Raw genomic sequence first — 21142 nt, forward strand, 5'->3', positions numbered from 1 at the left:
GAGCATTTAAACTTTGATTAAATTGGGTGTCTTCCTATGTACATTTCATGCTTCAAAATTGGATAACATCCAAATTATTAAGTGAATATAAATACTTAATTTTTTAGTTAATAATATTAAGTATAAATGTAATATAGCTTTATTATGTATAAATTTTATATTAATGATAAATGTATTTAAAAGGGGTAATATCCATTTATGTATTTTATTTTAAAAAATTAAATTCCTGAATTGTTATATGTATGATGTAAGAGTAAGGTGTTAATCACAGGGCAAAATTAACTGAGAAAAGTGACTTAAAAATACATAAAAAGTCGATGAGTCATAAGGGTGTAATTATCAGGCTTATTATGTTTGTTTATATTTGGAATATACTTAGTTGTTCCTATTTTTATTGCTCAATTTTGTTTTGTATATATGTCTGCTTATTAGTCACTGTTTATGGTGCCAGGCATTTGCTGCCCCCATGACTTTTGTTGACTACTAAACATAGTAACTTTACAGGATTTATCATTACACTAGGTCCTAATAATCAATCCACTTAATTAAAAAGAGGAAATAATTTTATTCTCAAATACCTATGAAATATATGTTGGTATATGTGCTATTTAAATGACTTATCTTAATAATCATAAATTTATAAGTACAGTTTTTTGCCAAGGTTTGGTAGTAAAATTAGGATATGTATATTTGGAAGACTCTCACTTTCTGATACTAAGTTCTAGAAGCTTTGATTAAAGGACACAAACTTATATGAATTATTAAGTTAGTTAGTGCATATAAAGGTGCCACAAAGTATATTGGGATCACTTGCCTTTATACTATGGTCAATGATTTTGCCATTAACTTCAGTTCTTTTCTAGCATGTTAGTGGCTTCTGTGAGACTATCTTATAGACTGTGCTTCAGATAAGAAATGTTACCACCCTAACAACTCATTAATAGATGACACACAAGGTGGCTCCACTTTAGTGACAGCAAACCCAAGAATGCCACATTCTCACTGTGCAACTGGTTTAATAAGATGTAGTCTTCTGTAAGTTTATATTCAAATTTTATAGATTGTCCAAGTCTTCCCTTTCCAACTTCTGACATTTTTCTCTCACTTTTAACTGATTTATCATGATGCAACAGTTTTATAACATATCCATTCGAATTAACTTACATTGTACTATTTTATGACTATAACCATTAGTGTATTAAACACTTTCTTATACCCTCCTTGTTTGCTTAGTTTCTTTAATTGTTATGGTTATTTTCATATCAACTCCTTAGTCAGTATGTAGCTATTTCCCTGCTGCAATGCTGATTAGCCTTACCCAAATGAGTGTTGGTGCAGACTCCCAACGGATGCCCATAAAACTCAGTTCAGCATTCAAGTCCAAATAATTGTTAATTTCTTCCTTAACTCCAGGCATTACCAAGGGATCATTCAAAATATAATTATTAAGCTTTATAGTTAGAATAAGTCTCTTAATTCTATACAAATGTGAGTACAAAAATTGAAGTATATTCCAGTCTGTTTCAAAAATGTGCAAATAATAGTCAACATCCTGACAATATGTTGTCCGTAAGCATTTACATTTAATAATCTACAGCTGCTTATACAAATTAAATAAAAAGAAGTGACATTCATTTTAGGTTGAAATTAAGGAAGACATTAATAATTTTAATTAATAATTAATTAATAATTAGTAATAAAAACAGCTAAAAATTCAGGCATCTGCAGCATGCCATCAAACAAAATAGTTTTTGCATTAATTTTAAGGGAAAACTTAAAACTTATTTCCCACATAAGAGGTTGGTAAAATCAGACATCTTTGGTTAGAATAGGCAAAATCCCTTCTTTGATGTAAACCAGTCATTAACAGCCTTGTAGCCCTGTAAATCTAACGAAGCAAAGTATAGATTTACCCCAGTTCTTCATAAAATGAAATCTTATTTACTCATGCATGAAACATGTGAAAGGGTTGGATATACCATGTAGCTTCAAATACTTGTGTTAAGCATATTCCACAAGTATATTTTTTTTTTTAAAGAAGGGAGGAAAATTTTAGGAAAATGAGTACTGATGTATCAGGCACAGGATAAATTTTAAGGATTCAGTAGATAAAATAGCATGCTTTATACTCCTAGTGAAGTAGAAAATGTTTACTAATTGTATATTTCAGAAATCTATGTTAAAGAAAAAGAACATGCCCTTGACATTGTTTTTGTTGATGGGCTGATTAGGTATAAACATAAAAATAAAACATAAAAATGTATTTCCAAAATAAAAATAGGGATTATATCCTAACTGCAAATATATACTGAACTGCACCTCCTTGTGAACTGGTATAGAATTGACAAAAATATTTATAACATTCAAGTTATATGACATAAAATAACTTAAATGATGTTGGATTAATTTAAACCAATATTCATTTAGAATTATGAGTTGTCAATGAATAAAGATGACAAATATAACATTTAGTCTGGATATTGTTGAAAATATACCTTCCCTTTAGATCACTGACCATATCAAAGGTACTTGACCAAAAGATTTATTAACCAGAAAAGTATTGTCTGCATAGTTGAAATCCTTATAGAATGTTTCCAGACCTAAAGATAATCCAAGTCTAGCCCTCATTCATTTTGAGTATAACTTTTGGTGAGAAAACATTTCTCTCAGACATTCCATTCTGTTTCATGTATGAAATACCAGTTACATATGCACATACTAGAAGGTCAAGCGGTATTTCATGGAGATAAAAATTGTATCATGATTTATATTTTGAAAGAAAGTGAATATATTTACTTGCAAAATAAAAAAGGACACTGCAGCACACGTAGAGAGCTAAGAAAAATAAAATTAAGTCACATATACTGACACTAAAACAACCATTGTTTGCATTTTTCTGTATATTTTGTTTACTATTATTTTTATAATGATGATTATAAAAGAAATATCAAATTATATGAGAACTCAAGTGCAAATATAAGTCCTTTCTCTAACTCATCCAAATATCAGTCCCAGTGTTAAAGACAACTATTTGTAGTACACGTCTTAAGAAATGTTACAGCTATAAAGATATCATTATTTATATTTGCCTATACAGTTATTTTTATACTTCTAGTTCAATATTTTATAATAAACAGAATTATTCTATGAAATCTGTTCTTTTTTTACCCTGGTTTTGTTTTTTTTTTTAATCCTAGTGATATGTAATATAAGTATTTTATGTCTGCATAACTAGGTCTAGTTTATCCTGTATAAGTTCTATTATTATTACAAGATATATGTTCCTTCAACAGTGGTAGATGTCTGGGCAAATAATTTGTTTCCAGATTTTCATGTTATGAACTTACTTGTAATGATGGTGATGATGAGAGAGAGATAGAGGGAGAGAAGAATGGAAGATAATTATTACCTCCCATTTGACTATAGTGAAAGTGAACGCAACCCGAGTTCAAGGTTATTCTTTTGTTATTTAAGTCAATCCAGGGACCCTTGTCCTTGTCAGTAATTGATTAAAGCAAAAGCCTTTGACCCATTCTAGCCAATGGAATATGAAAATTGTATTAGCTTGGAGACATCTGTACAAGTTTCTTGGTTTCCAAAAAGGAGACAGTGGAAGAGAAGACTTCCTAGTGCCCAGAAGAGACAGCAGTAGCTTCTGAGAGAGCACATGTTTCCATGTAGGGTAGATTTTCACAGGTCACCTCATGTAAAATCACCGATGTGACATTGAACTAGGGAACACCAGGCCCCTGGTGCCACTCCAGAAGGGATCTTCCTTGAGAATTGGTAAATTAATCCCAAGGTACTGTATTACAGTCTGCTCTCTTACTCCAGTCTGTACCCTCTGTACCATTTTGGAATCTCCATGAAGGCACCAAGGTAAGATTAAATGCACAGAGCTTTTTCAGGGAGAAACAGCTGTGCCAAGTAAAGGTGTAGGGAGAAAGAAGCAGAACACAGAAAACGTTTAGACCTCATGCAGAGCAAAACCCTTGAAAAGAGAGGAGAAAGGAAAGAGTAGATGAAAAGATCCTCAGGCTGTAGTGCAGTTCTGAAAAAGTTCTAGATCCCCTGATGCTCAGTGGTTCGGAGAAGCCTGGGAGAATGTAAAACAAAGGAGTGACTGGAGCGTGTCAGTTCACTACACTTTAAACAGAAAGCTTTCTTGAAAGGGAAATTTGTTGTATGTAAATACATTTTCTTTATTCATTTATCTGTTGATGGACATTTAGGTTGCTTCCATGTTTTAGCTATTATAAATAATGCCACAGTGATTTCTTGGGTATGACACCAAATGTATAGACAAACAAATAAAAAATAGAAAATGAAATTACATCAAACTAAAAATGTTTCTCCATAGCAAAGGAAACAATCAACAAAATGAAAAGGCAGTCCATGGAATGGTAGAAAATGTTGTCAAACTATATAACTAATAAAGCCTTTATATGCAAAAAAATATAAGGAGCTACTATAACCTAACAGTAACAGTAATAACAATAACCTAATTAAGTTATGGGTAATAGACATTTCTCCAAAGAAGACATACAAATGACCACCAAGTATATGAAAAATTGCTCAAAATCTGTAATCGTCGGGGGAATTGCAAATCAAAACCACAGTGAGATATTACTCTTACTTGTTAGGATTGTTATTATAAAAGGAAATCCAAAGATAACAAGTGTTGGTGATGATGTGGAGAAAAAGGAAACCCTTGCACACTGTTGGTGAGAATGTAAACCGTTATAGCTACTGAGGAAAAAAGTATGGAGTTTCTCCAAAAAACTAAAATTAATCTCTATCTTAAAAGAATTCTGTGCGTATATCTAATATGTTTAAACCTTTGTGTTTTATGTTTTTGTCGTTTGCTTTTTTTGTTTTTGTTTTTATTTTTGGAAGAAGGGTGACTCTGTTCTCTCCTAAACCACATTACCTGGAAACGGACATTTCCCTGGCCATAACTTGATCATTTATTTCTATAACATATGCCAAAATTTACAGACCTCCCTATTGTCTCCCATCCTACAATTGACCACAGAGCCTGTGAAACTGTGCAAGTAAGGTGGTAATACAGTCTTTGTTTTTGTTTTTTTTAACAATATAAGTAGCATGATATGCAGGAAAAACACTGGCTTAGGATACTAAAAAAGTAAGTTTAGGCACTATGTCTTCAATTTTTACCATGAAAATCTTAGATAAAATTTTCCAAAATTTTTGGTAATTACATTTTCACTTCTGTAAAATAATAGTGAGAGTACTTATTAAGTACTTATTGAGTACATTAGTAAATTTCAGGAAACAGCAGAAACAACAATGTCCTTATCAAACTCAAGATTCTTTCAAAATGTGTCTTTCTGACAATGCTGTGTTATATAGGTTAATATCATGTTGAACTTACAAAATATTAATTGTGATAGATACTTGTTATGATAGATACTTGCCTAATACGTGTATGTTTCTCTGTGTCTGATATGAGAGTGTATATATATATATATGTGTGTGTGTGTGTGTGTTTCTGTATATGACATGTATTCTCAGTATCCATGATCACTTAACATTTAACATAATAGTGCAAAACTTAGTGCTTTATTTGATTAAAAAAACTATTTTTTTCTAAATGGATTTCCTTCAGTTATATAATTTTTATATTGTTTTTATTAGGATTGAGTATTTTTAAATTTAAAAAAATTTGATATAATGATCATTCTGTGTTTTCACTTTTATAAATACTGCAGAGAATAAATCATTACTAAGATAATGCTTAGGTAAAAAAATTTATTCTTACCTAAACATATTAGAAATATATTCTCCTCTTTATCAATATGAAATGTAACATATTCACATCCTATACCTACTGCTGGATTCCTTTCATACTGTATAGAATGGTTTGTCTAATTTTCCATTTATATGCAACATAAATGTGATGCACACAATTCTTTTACTTGGATGTTTAAAATAAAAATATCCACATAGTATAATAAGAGCAAACAAATGCTGTATATATTTGCTCATGAACTTGAAATGTTCATTTTGTTTTAATAAAATTATTTTCAAAATGGTGATAGAAAATGAAAGTGATAGTATTTTCAAACTATGCCAATTTTCTTCCTTCCTGTTAAGAAAATTAATTTAATAAACAGGATTTTGGTTCTTTATAAGTAGAAGAAAATGAAGTAAAATTCTTATACTTGAATGCTAGATTCTCTTTTTGAAAATATCACAATTTAGGTTTTTTTCCCAAACACTTGGTGATATATTACAGAATTAGATTTCACTTTTCTAAAAATCAGTAGTAATAAAATAAAAGAAGTCAAGGATATGGACTAGAAAACAAAATTACTGAGATATATTACAAAAGCAATTTAATTTACAATGCCATGTTTTGAGAAAATACACCTAAAGTTCATGGTCATAAAACCAATATAAGAAATATTTGAATTTAATTATGTACTCACAACTGAAATAAAGTTCTTATCTAAGACAAAAAGTGTAATCATTCAGAAAGCATATCATAAATAGATAAATTTTCTTCAACAAAGATATTGTTGGCAAATTTTAAATAAAACACTGTAACTCTTGCAAAGAAGGAAATACAGTTTTTAAGAATAAAGTAACTATAAAAATTGCACAAAATAAAGAACTCCTGAATGTTCTTTCTTTCAATAAATTTATATAAATGAATCACTCCTCATTTTTCTAGGCTATCACAAAGAAATATGTAAATAAAAAATATACATAACATGTATACATATATATGTATGTAGTATTTAATGATTAGGTTGTAAGATGACTGGATCATAACTTTTTTGCTAACAGATTTTAGATAATAAATCAATTAAAATGTTTGTACTTTTAATTCCTAAATTGCAAAACCAGAATAGTGAAAAGATCTGTTTTGTTGTTTTGTTTCTTTGCACATTCTCCCATGTTCCACCTTGAAGGTGGGTATCTGTTGATAGATTTCTTTCTGTATATTTGAAAAAGATACTTTATTAGTCACAGTTTAGAAATGTCATGATATTTAGAAATACTATTCTGAAATGTAAGTCTTGCAACAACATAACAGTATAACATAGGAATCCTTTGAAGTACAGTATACGGACTTAACTTATTCCCTGTAATCATTGTGTTCCTACTTCTCAGACATCTGTAACACAGTCTATAACTTTACTTCATTGACTAACATTTGCTTTATTTCTATTTAAGTATTGATGCTTTCACTTCAGTGTTTTGGATTCCCAAATTGATATTGATGAACTAAGGTATGTCATTTTTCAAATTTTATTTAAATATTTACTTACAGAGTTATAACTGTACTAAAAAATACATACTTCAATTAGGAAATAGATAATTTTTCTCTTTACACTCACCACCAATATGTGATACTAATTTAAATTTTTTTTGCTAATCTATTAGAATAAAATTATGTTTTTTTGTTGTTTAATTTGGCATCATTCTACTTCTCAGGTAATATGGATTTGCTATTTTGTGAACTGACTGTTCATATATTTTTTCTATTTTTATATATAACTGTTACATATTTTTTCCTCAGTTTTAAAATTCCATTTTCATTTCATAGATTTTAACATTTCAAATTAATGGTAATTGATAGTATGCCTTAATTTATTGATTTGCCTCTGCTTTATTTTTCCTTACAATGGAATTTTTATTTTAAAATATATGACTGTATTTTTCCTCTAAAGAATTTATCCTTTAAAAAAACCAGAAATCTGGCTCTCTAAATTATCCAGAGTCTCTTAAATTATTTTTTGTCAACAAAAATGTATAATTTTATTCTAACAGATTAGCAATAAAAATTTAAATTAGTATCACATATTGGTAGTAAATGTAAAGAGAAAAATTATCTATTTCCTACTTGAAATGTGTATTTTTTTAGTACAGTTGTGAGTCACTCTGGAAGTAAACATTTAAATAAAATTTGAAAAATGACATAACTTAGATTTTTTTATTAGTCTGAAATTTAGTTTTATATGTGTTTATTTCTATTTGGAATTTCAATAGAGTCATAATTTTTAAAAATGAAATAAATGCTACAAAATATCTAAGAAAATTACTTTAATAACTGTGTCCTTTTTAAACTTAATATTAGCATTGCTACTTTGTGAACTGCCTGTTCACATATTTTGTCTCTTTATATATATAACTATTTGTTTATTTTATGCAACTATCACATAGAGCAGAACTATTTTTAAAATCCTTCTACAACTACATTGAAATACTAACTTTGTCATATAATAAATCCCAGCTATATTATGTCCTTTTTTAAAATTCAATTTTACTGATTTGTCTATTCCTAAGACAATATCTGATATTAAAGTAAACTTGTATCATGTTAATATAAGGCAAAAAAGGCCTACAATAACTATTTTAAAGTAATTTTCTTATATACTTTGTAACATTTATTCATTTTTTAAAAATTGTGATTCTATTCACACTCCAAATGGGAAGACAGACATATATAGAGAGAAATAAATAGATGATACAGCTAGAGATAGGTATATAGAGAGAAACAGCACTGATGCAATATTAAGTGTTTTCCAAACCTAGAACACAGGATATGTGCATTCCAATATTTGTCTTAGGTTTTGTTTTATGGTTTTATTAAAGATGTTAGATTTTTTCTTTAGAACTATACATTCCTTTTTTTAAATGTTTTCTAAATGTGTCACAGTGTTGTGCACACCTTGACTAACTTTTACTTCTACAGAGAAAATTACTTTTTCTTAATTGAAATATAGCTGCTATATAATATTGTATAGGTTTCAAGTATATAACACAGTGATTCCACAGTTACATACATTATTAAATCCTCACCTCAACTAGATAATTACTATTTGTCAACATGGAAAGATGTTACAGAACCATCAGCTATATTCTCCATGCTGTACTTCCATCCTTGTGACCTGTATTACCACTGAGAATTTTTGTGTCTTTTACCCCTTTCACCCACCCCATCCACCCACCCCAAACCCTCCCCCATGGTAACCACCTGTCAGTCACCTGTCAGTGTCTATGAGTCTACTTCTGTTTTGTTCATTTTGTTTGTTTTGTTTATAGATTCTACATATAAGTGAAATCACTGTTACTTTTATACTTAATATTTAGTCACTTGCCATACCCTCAGATTGCTTTTTACTTCCTCTATTTTCTGGTTTTTATCACCTCAAATCACAATATCAGCAAAGAAGACAATTCAAACATATAATTATTTCCTTCTGTTCTTATTGCACTTACAATAACTTCTTAAAAAAGTGAAATAAAATTGTTAATAGAAATAGTTTTAGTTCACCATTTAAAATAACATTTCCTAATGTTTGTAGTAAGTAGTCATTTCAACACTATGGTTGTTTCCTTCTATGTATATTTCATTTAGAGTTTTTATTAGCAATGTCTGCTGAATTGTTTAAATAACTTAAGCAATATCCTTTGTTTTTAGAAAAGTGGCAAGTTGTTTCATATCATCAACTGCTGCTTTTAAGCACCACAGGAGAGGGAATTACCCTCCTAACTTAAAACAGAGGTCAAACTAAGCCATTTTAAATGAATTACTAGAATGGGATCAAATAAGAAATCTATGCAGCCTAAAACCATAGAATCTGTGAAGAAAACCAGAAAAATCTGTGGAATAACCAGTTACACACAAATTTTTTTCCTCCAAAAATTCTGCCTAATATGGAAATTTGAGCTTCTACTACTCATAGAGTGCTAGGGAGAGAAGAAAAGACTTATGATCACCTAAACTGTGTATTTCAAAGGAAACTCCAAGAAATATCAGGACTACAAAAGGCTAGGAATCATTCTCAATACAACTAAGAAGACTTCTTCCCACTTAAATTAGGTAGAGAGAGAATAAAATTATAATTGAGAATTCATAACCACCACCAAGGCATCATACATTTTTGCAGTCCAAATCCATGCTGTGTGATCCACAAAGTTTCAAAAAGATTCAAGCAGAGAATTTAATTTACTTTAATGTACTCATATTGGTCATGCCTAAGGCAAATGGCTGAAGCAAAAGTGAATATTCTCATGAGGAGAGCAACTTCAACCAGAGGCCTCAAAGACGTATAAAGTTTGATGGAACGTGGAGAATGAACAGTCAAGAATTGCTTAATACAAAAAGAATATACCACATTCTGAATGAGAAAGAACCACTAAAAAGGGCATAGAAAATGAACCATAAAGTAATATCAGATTCAAATTAAAAAAAATGTATTTAATATATTTAAAGATGAAATAATATTGGAAACAAAAATATGACCAAGCATGAGAATAAATTTTTCTTTTGGATCAAGAAAAGAAAAAAAAATCTCATAATGTATCTCAGGGCTGTGAAAGAATTATGAAAAAAGGTATTGGTAAATATAAAGATAAATTTAAATAAACACTGACTGGAAAAATATAAGTATTTATATAATGAGAAAAAACAAAACACTTGAAATACTGCTCTACAACAGAAATATATTAGAAAGTATATAATTAAGATTTTTTAAAAATTCAAAATTCTTGGTGATTTTTAGCAAAAGAATAAACTTACTAATTAACCTAATTTATTGAGTTGATCTCAATACTCATTTTAAATTACCTGCAGGTATTACTAAAATAAAATAGTTTCATGTATATAAAAGTAAAGAGAAATAATGGAGAAAACAAAATAATTTTTAAAATTATTCTAAAAGAAAGCAAAAAAGAATAATTGTTTAAAAAATGGAAGTAAGCTTGTGAATAAAAATATACTAATCAAGAGATTGAAACAGGTTAAAATTAGTTAATATAAAGAATTTCTAATTGCAGCATCAACTTGCATTGTTAAAAATAAAATAAGTCTAAAATATAAATAAGAAAATAATTAATAACTACAACAAATGAGTAACCATACAATAAAAAGAAACTCTATATGTACCTCAGGGCTGAGGGAGATCACCCAAGGAAGAATAAACTCAGAAGTAGCTGAAGAAGGTGTGTTCAACTCCTGGACAGTAGAGAATTTTGCTGGTTGAGCCATGGCAGAGATGAGCTGGAGCAGGTGGACAAAGAGCAGGCAACCCTCTTTAGTGCAGGCCATGTGAGAGCTTGCCCATGGAGTCTGGATAGACAGCTGTTTGTAGGCTGCACGAGGCTCTGGTTTCCAGTTTCAGAAGACTGAGGAAAGTTTCCGGTAGATTCTAGTCTGCAAAGTTGCAGAGGGATTGCCTATGGTCTTCTTCTGGGGCAGTCTTCACCTGATGTTCTCATGCCCACACCACAGATCCGTTTGTTCACTGGAAAATGGTGGACGACTTCCTCCTATAATGTTCTAAAATTCCCTCTCCCAAGAAAGCTTTAGTGATAAATGTTTAAAAGGATCCCATTGTGTATTCTATAGCTTATACTGAAATATACATATGAAGCTGAGAGGTGATAAATTGATTAACAGTCACAGTCCATCCATTTGATAATTCAGTGTCCATATGCACTTTTCTACACACATTTGAAATCCTTTACAACAGCAAAGCACTGTGTACTCTCTAAAAAGGTATGTTCATATTTCTTAAAAGTGAAGAAATTCTCACTAAATGACATAGGAAGTCCCCAGCATTCATTAGATCTACTGTGAGGCATATTGATCATTAATTTCTTCTGAAATTCACTCATGGTCTCACTGAATATTCTTTTACCTAAAACCTAAATTCTATAGTTAACTTCCAGGAACTTTTGTATAAAATTTAACAAATAGGAAAAAAAGTGGAAAGAAAAAAGAGAATGATTACTTCAAATAAACAACTTGCAACAAAATATGCACAGTTACTGTAGTTCTGCTCTTTTTATAATTGTTTATCAGGTTATAATGGTTATCTACAGATTCTTTTAAGCTCTGAGTTCTTTACTGGTGGAGTGACCCAAACCTTCATTTCTAAAAGGTCTGCATCCTCAGTCACATTGTTTTATATTGGTTACTATAGTTTCCCAGTTAGCTTTAATATTGAGAATGCTGAGTTCTAAGAGGCCAGATAATTCCCTGAGTATCAGCCACATTTCTCCTTGATACTATTCTTTAACTGCTCCTGATTTCTCCCCGGTAATTAGGATAAATAAATCACTCCAGAAAGTAATTTTTTTAGTATGAGTGCTTGTTTTTTCATTGGCAAAATAACCAGTGGAAGTTTCATCTTCTAAATCCATGGAACCATTTTGGAAACATTCCCCACTTTGGAGAATCTGATCTCTAAATTTATGAAGCTCAAAGTTGTTGGGACAAAAGCAGAAATTCTGCAAGTGTGTTACTAGGTGTACTTGTGAAAAGAGCCTTTTCTACTTCTATCCCATGATTCTGAGATCTGTGTGATCTTGGGAGAAACAACACAACATAAGGTCTCTGATTGAAAGCATAAACTGTGTCCTATATAACAGAACCATGTACTTTCAGGACGCTGTTTCCAGCTGGTTATGTAACTGTATTTAATAGTCATTCCATGTTTTTACTAAATTGGCCTCTTCAAGGTGATGGAGTAATTGGCAAGACTGGTTAATTCCATGGGTGCAAGATCAGCTTGATGATCTGACACAATGTTACATAGAGTGCCATGGCAGTGGATCAGGCATGTTGCTTGGAAACAGTAGTGAAAGAAGCATAGGTAAGGAAGGAACATCCATATGCGGAACATTTGTCTGTTTCAATGGTGAAAAATGTTTGTCTCCTTCATAATGGAAAGGTCTAATATAATCACAGAAAATGATGACATTTCTAGGACTCAGTGTTGATATCTATTATTGGCATCTTAGACATTTGGCAGTAGAGGCAGTCAGGTCAGCCTTGGAAAGGGGCATTAAATACAGTTGCTCCATGTAAAGATCTGCCCACTGGGAAGAATTTCCTTCACTGCTGTTTTTCAGAATCACCCTTGAATGGGGCTCTGCTGCTGAACCTACCTACTTTCAGTCTTACCTACACATTATGCAAACTCATCTGTAAAGCATGCTCAAGTTTATTCTTCCTCAGTTAGTTGGTCATAAAGAGAATTCCTGGAATCCATAACCTTGAGTTCAGATAGAGAAGGCAACACAACATGAGCTGGTATTGAAGGAGTCTAGGTCACCTATTCATACAGCTAACGTGTCTTTTCGACCTGTTCAATCCTGGTCCCATGTACCAGTTCTATTCGTGATAGAACGCTGCTCTGCACACCATATCTTATGGCTAGTAAGATCAGATAGTACTCAGTTTACAGATGGAAATCTCAGAACACCTGGTTTCCTGACTAATGCTCCATGGTTAAGTGCTCAGTTTCTATCAAGGCCTAGTAGCAAAGTAGAAACTTTTCTCAAAAGGAGAATAGCTTTATGCAGATGGCAGCGTAAATCAGCTCCAAAATCCTGGAGATCCGTGTTGTGATTCTCCTAGTGTTGTTTGCAAGAGATTTTGTAGAGCGTTCTTATTTGCCACGGACAGTTTCAAGTAACATGGATATGCTGAATCATAACAACTGAGTCGTAGTGCAGCCTGAACATGCTGTCACCCCTTTACTTGCTCTAGTCCTTACTCAGGCAGACAGCCTTACGGATGACCCTGTAGAAGGGCTTCGGAAGCACATTCAAATGAGGTACATTTCCTCCAATACCAAGAAGGCCAGACAGATGGTGTACCTCTTTCTTCCTCTTAAACGGTGTGAGGTTCAGCTTTTACCCTAAGAGAAATATCTCGGCATGCTTTATACCACTAAACCTCCACAAAACTCACTGAGGTGGTGATGAGGGGAATTTTTGTGGTTGATTTTCCATTCTTTCATTCATGTATGCCTTATTAAGCCACCAAAAATACCTGTTACTGTTCTGCTCATCAAATTCCATACATCATCGATTTAATGAATAGTGTGATGATTTGTGAAATGTTAAGACAACCAAGATATAGTTGAAAATATTATGGCAAACAGCAGAACTCATGTAGTCCTGAGGCAACTGTGAAGATAATACTGTTGGCGCTGGCAGATGAAAAGAAACAGCTTCTGGTGGTCCTTACGATTTGGTGTAGAGACATCAACAGCTGCATAACAAGTACCAGGAGATGTGATTTTTCTCCACTGAAAATATTTTATGTAAGGCAACAGTTGTAACTGGAGTCATTACTTCATTACTTTACAATAATAGTCCACAGGCACTCTCTAAGATCCATCTGCCCTCTGCACAGGCCAAACTGGTAAATTAAATGGGAATGGTAAAGTCATTCCTACATTTTTCAGTTATTTCATGGTGGCATTAATCTCTTAAATTTCCTCTGGGATGCAGTATTACTTCAGTTTATTGTCTAGGAAGAAGGGGAAAGTGACTGAGGCTTCCCTTTAACCTTAATGGCTTCACCCCACAGGTCAAAGTGCCAGTGTGAATACTGCCAGTTTCAGGGTGTACTTATTTCAATTGTACATTCAAGAACTGAGAAAATAACCACAAGCAGATCCATGGACCAACTGAACTCACTGTGATTCAGACTTCACCTATCTCATGACCACCATAAAGCCCCTAGTTTGACTCATGGGTCCCAGTGGGGCTTTGTGTCATCAGAAATTACTGTTGATTTGGAGCCAGTATCCAGTTATTCCTGAAAAGTCTGGGAATGCCCTTTTCCCCAATGTATACCCACTTTATTAAATGGCCAAGGGTACTTGGGAAGTCTTGTGAGATTCACAGTGTGTTCTTGCAGCAACGGCGCAGGCCTTTCCTCAAGGAGACTCAGCATCCCTTCCAATCAAGAGGCTCTAGGTCTGTGAACTGAGTTGGATCTGGCAACTGGGTGAGAGGCCATGATTCACCACTTATTCAATGGCTCAAATAGGTTTCTCACTGCCAAACTTAGCCGTTTTCCTACTATATAGATAAAAATACACTAACAGGCTACCTATTTATTTCATTCCCAGAGATAACATAATAATATCAACCACCATCAAAGATTTTTGCAGATCTAAACCTTCTGATTACCATTATATCTATTTTTGCCCTTTATGGCTTACACATCTCATGTTTGACAATTAAGGGCTGTCATTTGGTATCTTCTCTTCTAGGATTCCATCATCCACACTGAAACTAGACTACCATCTCAAAAGCAATATCTGGTAGAGTCATACCTGGCCTGCAAAGGAGAGCATCACAGAGCTTTGCGGTGAAGCAGGTGTTTACCCTCACTAATATCTTTCTCATTACCCCAGTGAAGGGAGTATCTTCTGGGCTTTCTTATGGAACAGAGTTGGGAAGGGGGTGGGTATGCAACTCACACATGATAGATCTAGTCTAACTTTCCTATTTCCCTAACTTTTGGGATGCTAATCATTTGAATTCCTGATGATGTCAGGTAAGCGCTGGCATATCAAACTCATTAAATGTAGTCAATAAAATAAGTAATCTATTAGAGACATCTTCAGCTGCATGAGCCAATACATTAACTTTGAGTCTCAAAGAAGTGCACACAACTCAATAAATTTGTCCAATCTAGTAATAAATTTTATCCTTTCTGGTCTAACATCCTTAAATTCCACTACCACATATGTTCCCCAGGTTTTGGTGATATATACTACCAAAGTTTTGATATTCTTTTGTGTGTAAGCTATTTCCTTCTGATGTGTATACCTGGCCCTTGAAATGTGCTATTTGCCCTTAGTTTTATTCTGTTATCTATGGGAGGAAGTTGGGTCGTGAGGAGAACAAGCATTTGTTTTCACAGCATATTCTCTAATTGAGAATATCCTCGGGTTTTCGGTTTCAGGAAGGCAAGTTGTTTTGGAACTGAAGGCTCAGTTACTTTTACTGGTAAAGTAAAGAAGGCTCCTAATTTCCTGAGAGTTCAATATTGGCAATTTCATCTTGGTCTAGCCAGATGTCTGCATTTCGTATTTCAGGATACCTTTTTTCCCAACTAATGCCCTTTTACATGAAAAACTTAGGGAGACTCTGAATTCAACTATCATTGTAATTCAGCACTCATACAGTTAAAATACTGTTTTTATTATCAGCAATATCAGACCTGCAGATACAAGCAACAGGCATTTTTAGGGCTATTTCCAAAGCTGTCTGATCATCAGATTTATGACTTGAGCTGAGGGTTAACAGACCTGAGCTTATCATTTTCTCTCTGTAAGCACTCCAATGTAGTCCAATAATACAAGCCACACTGTGGTCTTTATAGTCATAATTACTGCTGTAATGGTCAAGTGCAGCAGCCACTTGATCTTCTAGTGCTTGTGCTTTAATTGTCATTTTATCAAAAGAAACCACAGGTGATAGTCTGATTAACTATGATTGCCATAGTTAATGGGTCCCATTTCTAATTGGAAAGGGACTCAACATATACCTAAGACAAAGGCAAGCCCAAATCCATCCCCAAATCCCATCTTTAGAGTTCTTTTCTTGGGACCACTCCTGATACAAATTCTGTAGTAGTCTGAGTCTAATCAAGAGCTACAAACCACACAATAAGTTGAACAGTGAAGTTAAATATTCTTTACATGAATAGGGTGGGAAGAATAAAGAGAATAATTTGGAAGAGTGCAAATGACATGTGATGATCAATTTGGAGTATAGTGTTAATGGTAGAGCTGTTGAAAAGTAGTCAAATTTGGAATTTCTTTAAGGTAAAGATAATGTAACTTGCTGAAGTTTGGACATGGATTGTAAAGATAAAAAGAAGAATCAAAAATAATTCATAGATACAGGGTGGAAGAAATAGGTTATTTTTCATGTTATTTATTGATCGGAAATAAATAAATTAAGAAAGGAATTAGAGAGAGAGAAAAGAGCTTTATTTTGAACTTAAGTTGAGATATCGTGTAGGTATCTAAGCAGTGAATACATGGAGATTTGTGTCAATGGGCAGTACCTGTGTATTTAGGAGTTACCCAGTGATAAGTTTTTACAAATCCATGGGAATAAACAAGATGAAAAAGTAGAGCAGCAAGGGAGAAGATGGGATTCCTAGCAATTTCTTTTGTATAATTTTTGAAAGATAAACAACAAACAGAGGAAACTTAGATGCAGAGAAAACCAGAAGAATGCTTTGCTAGAAGTCAGCATTTTTATGTTGTTTCCTTATTAATATATTATGAATTTTTAAAGAATTGAGATTTCCATATTAAACAAATATTAAATTATTTCAGTATATTCATAAAAAGAATAAACACTTAAAAATATTCAAAGCAGTAATACTATGGGAATACTATGGTAAGAAATAGTAGCTAGAACATAGTGTTAATCTGAAGGGAGAAATTATATATACAAATTGTTTAGTACATTATAATTTTCTAAAGGTCTTTTAATATCAATTGTATCATTAGATTTCTCAACAACCTTAGGGTAAAACAGTTAACATCCTAATTTTACCCTTGAGAAATTTAATGTTCATAAAGAAGAAATGCCTTGTCTGGATGAGAAAAAATAACTCAATGGAGTTCTTCCTTAGATAATAGATTAATTGAATCCCTTATACAAGTTTAAAATATTTTTAAGTCATACAACTTTTTAAATGCTGTTTCTCTGAGACAGGATACACACACAAATGAAGAAATATCTGTACAATAGAAAGTTAAATGGAAAAAAATTTAAAACTATTAGTACTTAATTTGAGCAACATGACCAAGAATTTTTCAAAATGTGTCCTTTCTCAAAAATTAACCTTGTTTTTAGGATCCTTTAAGATTTACAGAAAATTACAAAGATGGTGAAGAAGGTTTCCATGCCCCTGTCCCTGGTTTTCCCTATTATTACCATTTTACAATAGTATGCTGTGTTTTGTATAATTATGGAGCCATCTGACACATTTTGATAATCTAAAGTCTATGTTTTATTTTGATTTCCTTAATTTTTACCTAATGTCCATTTTGTGTCTCAGAATCTTATCCAGGATATCACCTTACAATTGCAGCGACTCCTTAGGCTCCTTGTCTGTTACAGTCCATCATACTTCTTTTGTTTTGATGACTTTGACAGATTTGAGGATACCAGTCAGGCACAATGTCCCTCCACTGAGATTTTTCTGTTACACTGTTCTGGTGATTAGGCTGAGGTTATGAGGTTTCAGGAGGAATTTCATGGAGGTAAAGTACCATTTTCATGACATCATATAATGTGTATCTCCTTATCATTGCTGCTATTGACATTAATCACCTAGCTGAGGTAGGGTTTATCAGATTTCTCCATTATAAAATCATGCATTTTTCCACTTTTCCATATTCTACTCTTCAGCAGGAAGGCACTTAATTTAAGCAACATGACCAAGTATTTTCCAAAACATGTCCCTTTTCAAAAAATAACCTTATTGTTAAGATACTTTAAGATTTACAAAAAAATTAAAAAGACAGTACAGAAGTCTCCATCAACACCTGAATGAGGAGTTATATTCTACTTCCTTGAAATCCCTTGTCTGGGATTCTTCTGTATGGGGAATTTTTCCCTTTTTCTCTATTCATTTGTTGTTTGTATCAGGATGGATGCACAGATATGTATTTTATATTTTATCACAATCCAATACTACTTTATTATTTCTCAAAGTGGTACAACTTTGTATATAGGGTGCTTTTTCAGTTGGATTCTGTATGGCTTTGACATACACCATGCATGTGGGAGTGTTTTCTGTGGGGCTACTTTCTTAATTTTTGACACTGAAAGATGCTACAAGTAAATCTTGTGTATTTCCTATAACAGTCCTAGAATCAGCCATTTCTACAAGAAGCTCAGATTATGGTGTAATTTCCTCTAGGATCATTCTAGTTTATTCCTCTTGATTATGTGTAATCTTCCACTCCAATAGTGAGAAATCTGTATATCCCATCATGCACCATCAATTTATGCCATTATTTTATTCTTATTTAACATTTAGATAAATTTTATTTAAGACATGAAACAAAAATAAATCTACTGATATAGATCTTGTCAACTATAATTCTCTGAAATAAAATATGAAAGGGTGTAGTCATTTATAGCATAAAATGGGTGGATCAGATTATTTATGCTATTAAGATGTTGGTTGCTATAATTATAAGCAAATAAGGTTTTATTATATACAATATTTAATAGTAAACATTTATTTTCTCTTACACATAATGGACTATAGCTTTTACTCCCTTATCCCTTTTTAAAAATTTGGGTATAATTTTTTGTCGTATTTTGGAAACTATTTGCAAGCATTAATAACTACAAATCAAGTCCATGTTCTTAAAAACTGGATTTGGAATCCACAAATATCTAGGTCACAATGATAAATATCCTCTATGCAACATGCTCAGAGTCATATTTCATTCTGTCATTAATTCAAAATTTCTACAGAAATTTTAAGATAATGGGAGCATTTTCCCATATGTTTATGTGCTGTTGTGAAGTAATGTTTCTCTTGAAAAATACATAAAGGACTGAACTAATATATATGTATTACCTGATATAATTATTTGTTACTTAATAATAAAAATAAGTGACAAAACATGAAAACACATGAACAAATCAACTAACCAGATACTGAATATTTCCTTCTTCTTATATTTTGATAAGTTGTTTAGCATTTGACAGATGTGATGCTCATGAAAAATGCAGCATACCAAATTCTAAACAGTAGCCACAGAAAGCATCTTTCACATATGCTTTCAAATGAAGTTATTTATCTTGTTTGCTTTTCTATATTGGTTTCTATATCTTTTGACTTTTCCTGTCAATTTTTTGTATCTCTTTTCATGTTTTATATATAATGACAGCTATAAATATTCAGGCTTGCATTGATGTTTATTTATATAATACAAATGATGTCACAATTTGGGAAAAAATTCCCATGTTAATTCTCTATCTCCTTTCTGAAAAATAGTTAATATGTGAAAAAAACACTATTCCTATTTTTAGAAACCATACTACATAACTTGTGTTTAAAACTGTAGGTAGGTAATTGAATTAAGGTTCTTAGTTGATTTTGCTGTACCAAATTACCATAGACTGTGTGGTTAAGTACCATAAATCTATTTCGCTAAGTTTCGGAAGTTTTAAGTCTGAGATCAGGATGCGCACGTCACGTTCTGGTGAGGGCTCTCTTCTGTTTTTCAGATGGCTAATGTCTCATTGTATCCTCACGTGACAAAAAGAGCAGCTAGCTCTCTAGCCTCTTGTGAGAGAACGAATCCTATTCATGAGATCCCATCTTCATGACCTAATTATGTCTCAAAGGCCCCATCTTTAAATCTCTAAGTACCGGAATATTATAGAGATTTCAACATATGAATTTGGGTGGGGGTGGAGAGACAAACATACACTCCATAACAGATTTCATCACAATTCAACTGGAACAATATGCTATGGATAATAGAAACAAATAATTTAAGACAATAAATTAAATCAATAAGGCTAGAGTTAATGATGTTTCAACAATATTCAGAAGAAATATAGTAAGAAAAACTTTGATGTATACACTCAATTAGTGTTTTGTTCTTCACTTAAAAATTAACTGTATTTAACAGCTACTGGAGAGATTTTATGATGTCCAATTATTTAAAATTCCTGAAGAGGAGATATTTGAGTACACAGTTTTCTTATAAGATAACATTGGAAAGATGCATTTATGGATATCAATACTTTAAGAGGTAAAGAATCACCACATTTCTTTCCCAAATCAATCTTTTGTCTTTCTTTGCCCACACATTTTGCAAAATCTTTTTCAGCCTTTCATTTAAGGAGTAATTATTTGACAGCAATCAAGAAAAAAAATTAATAAAGCTGTCAATTGTTTAAATATCCAAAGGTATCAACTGGTAAAAATTAAGGCTTTGGAAGAAGTATTCACTAATGCCTTCAATAAGGAAGTAAAAGCAATTTTTAAAGGAAACAATTCAGAAAGAGTTTAAACTGACATTCATTTTAGAGTGAATTCCAACCTAAATTGATACATGCAGGAGACATAAACAGAAAAGTTACTAATAAAGAGAATTTAATAACAGGAATTGTTAGCTAGATGAGGAATATGTTTTAAAGAAATAAAAAGAGAACACTAAGTTACCATGGAGATATTAACTAAGGTAAGCTGCTACCACTCCTAGGATAGGGAGAAAGGGAGTGACTATACTTGAAATTATTAAAACTTGTAAGATTGAAAGGAGATTCCTGCAGAGCTGACCCGCATACCTCTGAGTAGGAA

Source organism: Manis javanica, chromosome 9, assembly GCF_040802235.1.
Source record: "Manis javanica isolate MJ-LG chromosome 9, MJ_LKY, whole genome shotgun sequence".
Classification (NCBI taxonomy): domain Eukaryota; kingdom Metazoa; phylum Chordata; class Mammalia; order Pholidota; family Manidae; genus Manis; species Manis javanica.